Raw genomic sequence first — 7890 nt, 5'->3', positions numbered from 1 at the left:
CAAAAAAGGAAAGAAAAAAATTAGGTTACTTATAGTATAAAGAGGTAGCAAGAAATGTCAATTTTTATGTCTGCATTTTAGAAGATCTTTTTTTCTTTTACTTTTAGTTTTACATTTTTCTGTGCATAATATTGCTTCCCCATGCTGTGAAGCAACATTTCCCTTATATGAAAATGAGTTTCTTCTCTCTCCCTCCCTTCACAGGTGCACACAGCCACATACAAGGGTCAGAAGACATCTAAGCATGTGGATTTTGTGGATGGAGACAAGGGGCTGGAGATGAGTAATTCACCTTTTAACCAGTGGGTGGAGCTGTGTCTTCCTCTCTCCAAGGCCCGCTCTTTCCCATCCACCCAGCTATTACTCCACTTACAAAGTGGATCACTAGCGATGACCATCCTAAGTCTTTTACCTACGACTTTGTGGGCACTGGTGCTGACCAGGAATATGTTAGCCAGTCTATTTTGTACTGAAAAATATCGGTCTGTTTATTCAAGCAATTGTTGCAGTTTCCCTGAAAATTAACCTTCAGAAAGGCATTAACATGATGGAAATTTTCAACTCTTAGGAGAAAAGCCTGCATTTTAAGACAGTGAATTTAAGTTTTTGATTTTCCAATGATTTTTTCAATTTTTCATGGTGGATGACAGGATGTTTTCAGAATCAGAGATGAAACATGATGGAATCCCTAAAGAAAATGAGACTTACTAGAAAAGAAGACCAATCTTCTTCATTGGGAAAAGAAGGCTTTTTTCCTAATTTAAAATCAAGTGCAGTTTGAATAATTTTTAAAAACTTCCCCAAACAGAACCGTTGTCATTTGCATTGCTGTCTGGACCACCCAGAATTTTCCCTCCAGCCTTTCACCCTTTACCAACCAGGTTTCAGAATGTAGCTGTTTCTTTGCTTGTCTCTCTTTTACTCATGCCATCACTCTCCTGTAATGCTGTTAAGACTCATGAATCCTTGGAGCACCTGCACTGATGAATGAATAATATGTTTTACAAAGCAGTAGACAGTTCTTGATGCTTTACGGAATTCCTTTGAAGAAGAGGTATTTTTTTTTCTTCTTTAATACAATAGACCTTTGCACATTAATTGCAACAGAATTCCAAGGGAAATTCCAAAGGAACTATTAAATCCACCCCTCAATGCTCTACAAGTGAAATCTACAGCAGACAAACCATTCACAAGCATTTTATCCTTGATCTGCTATCTGAAGCAGCAAGTGGAAGGAGTGATAGTTTGATGGGTGAAGCTACAGTGGAAATTAATACTGGAAAGAAGACTTGAATTTGAGACATTCAAAAGAAACTAAAAACCTGAAAAAGTACATGTAAGGCTATTCTGTGCAACTTTTCCACTTGGAATAATAGATCTTGTAGATCTATGTAGATATTTTCACAAGCAGATCTCAGAGTGTTTTTCTTGTTACAGGATGGAGATGTTTCCTGTGGATGTATACAACAAATCTAATTGGGCTGCAAATAGGGAGCTGTTATATTGTATGAGATGTTAAATCCATCCAGATCAGTATCCTGCAGTTACTGCAGTGTAAGACATATCCTAAGAGGAAATCCCCCTGTCAGCCAGATCAAAGAGGGGAAAGTCTGGTAGGGTTGTGTTAGCATGTGCTTATGTACGTGTGTTAAACCTTGGAACAGGAACAAAACCTAGAAACATTCACGTTTCCAAGGGAAAGGAAATTCCTTTTTGTTTCTCCTCCCTCTTCTTCTGTCTAGGGGAAAATAATCCTATTCAATTTTTAAATAAAATATGAAGCCAATTATTCACCTCTGGGAATGCCTTTCTTTGCATCTCTGTTTCTTTCAAGAATCAGGGAACTTTGAAGCCCTGGGACTGTGGTTGGGCTTCCAGGGATGTTGTGATTGCAAGGATGGTAAAAGCTACAGAAATGCTGAGAGTCTGGGCAGAAAAAGAAGTGCACTATGTCATCTTATATGCAGAGCCACTGAGTTGAGTTCTCAAACAGCTCTTTAAAGAGCTGACAGGGTGCCAGGCAGGTTTTTGAAAGAACCTGGCTTAGGTTTCTGAAACATTGGTTCATCAGATATTTTGCATATGTGAATGTGTAGGACTTGGTGTTTTGCTGTCCTGCAGGTAAACACAAGGTTTAATTCAGCTGGGCTCCTAGACAGTACTTTTCCCCAGCAACAAAGCTCTTTCCCCCACTCCTTTACCTTCTATATGAAGGTTTCGTGCATTATAAAATGGAGAGTATGTAAAATAACCCTTTAAGTGACTTGCTGTATCACAGAAAGAGCACTGATGCCTGGTGTGCTGATATGAACAGTGTTTTATTTCAATCCGAGCTCCCATCATAACTGAAGCATGTTAATCTGCTCATTGCCAGTCAAGCTGGGGATGGTAGGTGTTTTTACACAAAATGTTTAGGAGGAATCATTGACTCATGGCAATCTTTAGTCATTCTCTGAAATGATACTATTAATGTGTATAGGATCAGCAGAGTACTTGTTTCTTCATTTCATTATCTTGTTTTTACATTTAGTAACATCTTTCTTGGCATAGGAGGAGGATAACAGATTCATGTTTGAGCAATCTATTTGATATTGCATTTCTCTAAATCACCAAAACCTTTCATTTTCTAGTGTTGCAGGATTTGCTATAGGAGATTAAATCTGGTCTCCTTTTGATAGGAGTGGCAAGTTGTTGGTGCTTCAAAGATTTTAAACTGGCCTGTAGGTGGTCTACCCTACACACAAGATTACTTTGATCTTCTCTTACATGACTAGAAAAGGCAATGTCATCCTTAAAGGCTGCATCTACTCTTGTTTTCCACATCATGAGGTGACTAAGAGCTAAGAGGAATATAATCTCATTGCCAGGTAACGCAGGGATCTACAGAACATCCAAGAGTCCTTTCCAGGAAACAGGCATGGAGAATGCCTATGACACCTATAGGGCTCTAAAGTCGTGTTAAACAGCTTCATATGAGAATCAAACCATAGCTACTATTACTGTGATTAATATTATTTACAATGGCAACATCAATAATTTACACCGAGGATGGCTACGACTGCTCTCAGTTATACAGGGAAACAAACAAAATTATTTGTTCTGGAATGATAATGAGAGACAACATATCTTAAATTCCAGTGCTTTGCAAGGAGGAAGCTCCACATTACACTACACTATGCTGTAAGATTTTTGGCATCTCTCTAATCAAGACATTTCCAGCGAGTATTTTCAGCGTGCAGCAGGACATACATTTTGTTTTAACAGTAAAAAAGTGCTATGGTACAACGGCCTGTTGATCCCAAGTGTTACTCCAATATGGTTCACATCATAATATATGAGGAAGTGCCTTTGAAATGAAAGCCCAGCGTGGTTTTGATTGCTCTAAGCTTTTGCATATTTTTTTTTCTTTCAATTACAGTCTCAACTTGTGACTACAACCCCATTCCATAACTCTTTCTACAAATGTATAACAACAAAACTTTTCTGGCTTCAATGGATTTGCAGACCAGGATGGGGAGCAGCACTTAGATGTAGTGAAGAACTGTATGGAATTACAGATAACAAGAGAAGTATGTGTGGGAGCAGTTGTGACCACTCTGGTAAGCAATGGCCTTTACACAGCAATTGATCCTTTTTGAAATATCCACAGGAATTATGGCAAGGAAGTATTTAAATATTTAGGGAGTGAGACAATACCTTTCCTCATTTTTACAGAAGCTGACAGAGCCTTAGCAAAACGCTGGCAAAGTTTTAGTGCCACAAATTCAAGACAGAAAATTGAAGTCCTCCAGATTTGAACTGAGAGTGTCCAAAACCACTCCAGCAGTAAATGTACTCCTGATCATTCAGCTTGTGTATTTTTGCCAGCTAAAACCAGGAACTCTTAACAAACATCCACAAAACTGGTGGACCATTTTGTCTGTGATCATAGATCATTGACTTTTTTAACTTCAGTAGCACTGCATTATTTACACTTCAAAATATCTACCAAGGTTAAAAGCCTGGATGATGGAATAAGTGCTGTTATTACTAAGTACCAGGTCAATCAGGAATACCAATGGCTGAAGGGCACGACCAGATTTAAAAATAATTTTGGCTTATTCAAGATACGGTCTAGAAACACAAAGAAAAGAACAGAAGATTCAGTTCACTAGGGACAAGTGGAAGGTACTGCATATAGGCAGAAATAATTGGTTACACCAGCACATGATGGGGAACAGCTGCTTAAACAGCAGTTCTACAGGAAATGATGTGGGGGTTATTGAAATTGAGCCAAAAATGCAATGCTGTTGCAGGAAAAACAAACACTGTGGTGCATAATCAGAAAGGTAGTCTTTTAAGGCTTGTGAAATAATTCTTTCGTTCTGTTCAATACTGGTAAGGTTGTAGCTAGACCCTTTCCAGATCTAAGATTACAGCATGGTTTGGAGACTCTCTTGGGGATGTGTAGAGGGATGCTCCCCTGGTGGGGCCATGCAGCCCCAGCCCAGGTCATTAGGCACCTCTGTGGGGACAGAGATGAGCTGACACTGAGCCTGCAGAGCTGGGGACCAGCATCTTAGGGCATTGCCAGGGCAGGGACTGATGGCCCTGGGATGGGCTGTGATGGGATCCTGGGCCATGGGCATGGGTGGGGGAAGCCCTGGGTGAGGTGGATCACAGCCTGTAAAGAGCTGGTGGTGTCCTCAGGGGCTGGACAACAGTTTTCAGAAGGGCCATTTAGAAGTACTGGACCTTCATAAATAGTTAAGAGAAACATGATCTGAGATGTAGGAAATGTAACCAGCAGGAAAGTTTGAAAAGAACACTTGTTTGGCTGTGTTCAGGCATTGCCTTCAGATGTTGTCTCCTAGTAAAACTAAAGAGTATTATAAGAATAGTAAAGAAGTAAAGGAACACAAAGCAAGTATGAATGTTTTGTAACTGTGGAATACATTGCTATTAGGTATTTCTATCTGACTGATACACATTTCACTAAAGAGAGAAGGCATTCAAACTGCATTAGTAATTTTCTGAAGAGGGCAGTGGATGTTACTTAAATGTGATGATACTTGTCATCACCATATGTAAACTTTATGCATAATGCATTCTTGACCCATATTCACCTTTGCATTTCAAAACTTCATTTACTCTGTTAATTTAAACTGTACATACAGCAGTATGGGAAGGAGACAAGTTAAGAATTTCCTTTTAAAGAAACTCCAGCTTCTAGCAGCTCAATTTTAACAATTTCTGCAGCACAGGGTGGAATTCTTTTTTATCCTTGCTGGGCTATTAACTGCTGAAAAGTAGCTATTCATCTTTCATTATTTCAATAGCTCAGAGTCATAGATGCTTGTACATTTACTCTCATAATGCTTTGTATTTTTGCAGACCTCAGAATTCTGTGTGAGCTGAACATACAAGGCCATGTTCTCATTCCTTTGAGAGTCTCTTGACTCAGCAGAGATAGGCTGGCAGAAGTCCAACTACTTCTCTCTAGTTCTGTGTTTGGCATAGGGCCAGACCCAACATAGTCACCCATCCCTGGAAGGAGACTAATCCCCAGAAGGCAGGATTCACCCTTTGGGGTGCAGTGTACAACTACATGTGGTTTATTTCTTACTGTATCAGAGCAGCAGTGGAGCAGGATGAATGACCATTCAGCTGGACCTCCCTTTACTACCTCCCATTTGCTATAATGGTTCCTCAGGAACAGCAGAACAGAGGATGCTGAATGGCAGCACTGAATCCGTTAGCCGTTTGGAACTCATTTTTTCCCAAGCCAGCTCCATGGACACCTGTTTTTAGTCTTCTGAGTACAGAAATGCTTGCAAGCATCTTGCTTCACTGCAGTGTCCTGGGAGGCACTATTTTCACCCAAAGAGTCAATCTATTCCACCTTGCCAGCTTGTCTCCGAATTTATTTTTATATAGCCATGGGGTTATCAGTGCTGTGTTGAACTCCAGGTGGCTGAAGCTATAAAATTCTGACATTGATATCATTGAATGATTGATGCCATTACTGACACTCGCCGCTCTGAAACTCATTTACTTGGACGCTGTGGAATGGGACTTTCATGCAGGCAGTGCCTGTAACCAAAGAAAAGGACGCTTCAAAGACAGGTCATTGCAGAGCTTTTGCTGCGTCTTTGCGAAGTAGGAAGCAGAGTCAATCTTCCCACATATTCTAAAGCATGACATCAGGGAATGCCTACATCTTGGGCATCTGTGTTTCAGCCTGGCTCCTTGCTATATACCAGGTGAGGATACTCAGGGAATGACCCACAGGGGAAAACCTTAATCTAGGATAGAACTTCCATTTTGCTTTCTCCTTTTTAATGTAGAATGTAATTTCCCGGAGAGGAGGTATGCTGAGGAGGTGCATTCCCAATAAACTTCTCTGAGCTCACCCCAGGATCATGTTGTGGATGTTACTTTCCTTTGTTATGTCTTTTCAGAAGCCGATGGAGTGGTAAGGCCAAAGCATACAGGGAAATTCTCACTCCAATGATCTCCTGAGTCATACAATGATTATAGCATGAGTCCAGAAAAGAAGAGAAAGAGAATATCACTGACAGGACCTGGGAAGATGGAGCTGCCAGCTTGTGAAGGTTTTTCTCACTTGGGAGGGTCCAGTGTTATAAGATTCATGAGAGAAGGAGGCCAGCAGTATGCACTTGTGTCACTTTACATAAACTGAAGAAAAAAGCCCAAGGAAAAACTCCAGACTACACTGTCATTTTTTCTAGGAGAGGAATTTGAGGAAGGTGTAGTTCAAACCACTGAAAGGAGAAGAAAATTGTGAGGAATATCAGAGAAGTATATGACAAGTGTGGCCCAAAGCAGGAGCCTGAAATGACACCAAAGAACAGTGCTGGTGTTTTACTTGGTGCTAGTCACAGCATAGTCAGAAGTGTTTGACCAAATATTTTTTTCCCACAAAACCCTACCAAGAAAAAGTTTGTTGTAAATCCTTGCCAAAATGAGAAAGGCTTTCAAAGATACTCCTAGCATAGATCTGGTCGTTCATATAGCTGTCTGAAATAAAAGAAATGAATCCTCCAATTCCTTTTCTGTCTGATGAGAAGCAGGATTTGAAGCTACATCTTCAGATGTCTTGTGGGCCTCTCATCACACAGGTGCTGGGATAATCTTTGACTCACTGAGTATGGAACCATTTATACAAAGGAGAACTTCTTAAACAGGAGCCTGAAACTGACCCACTCAAACAGACTCCACTCTCTCCCAACTACCTGTAACTGTGCCTCACATGGAAGTAGTACCAGAAGTTGTAGCGGGATATTGTAACATCATTCACTTTGCCCCTTGGCATGCAGGCTTCATTAACTATCCATTTGATTCATGTCACACATTTAGTTGGGATTACCGAGATTATTTTGATAATACCTTGCTTGAAACCACTTTACTCTCTGAGTCCTTTGGATGTAGGAAAACCTGCTGGGCTCCCACACAAATTTTCCATTTCTGTTAGAGTAGCTGCCTTAGAAAAACAGAATAGCCTTTATGGTTTTTTTCCCCCTAAAAGTACAGTACAGCCAGAGGGATGCTGGATAGGCTGGAGATAGTATAATTTGTATGGCTTATGCCGTTAAACTTGGTAAAAACAACAGGAATGATATATACCTGCAGTGTCTTCCCTAAAACACATGCTTTGACATCAGAGATGTTTGCTGTCCCCACAGCAATTTGGAAGGCTGGAGCTATATTATACTAGGCCTTTGATTTCATTGCAATGAAGAGGGAGAAATGCAAATGAATATTTCTAATGCAGAATAATAATCACTTAGGTTGGATGAGCAGTAAAAATGTACAGAATTATCTAGGCTGAAAACAGGTGGATTCAGCAGAGCTGTGGGATCTCAAAAACACCAGGCAGAGTTTTGAGTC

This window comes from Falco punctatus, assembly GCF_963210335.1.
Source record: "Falco punctatus genome assembly, chromosome: 3".
NCBI lineage: Eukaryota > Metazoa > Chordata > Aves > Falconiformes > Falconidae > Falco > Falco punctatus.
The sequence above is the reverse complement of the archived record's forward strand: the minus strand, read 5'-3'. Positions refer to the sequence as shown.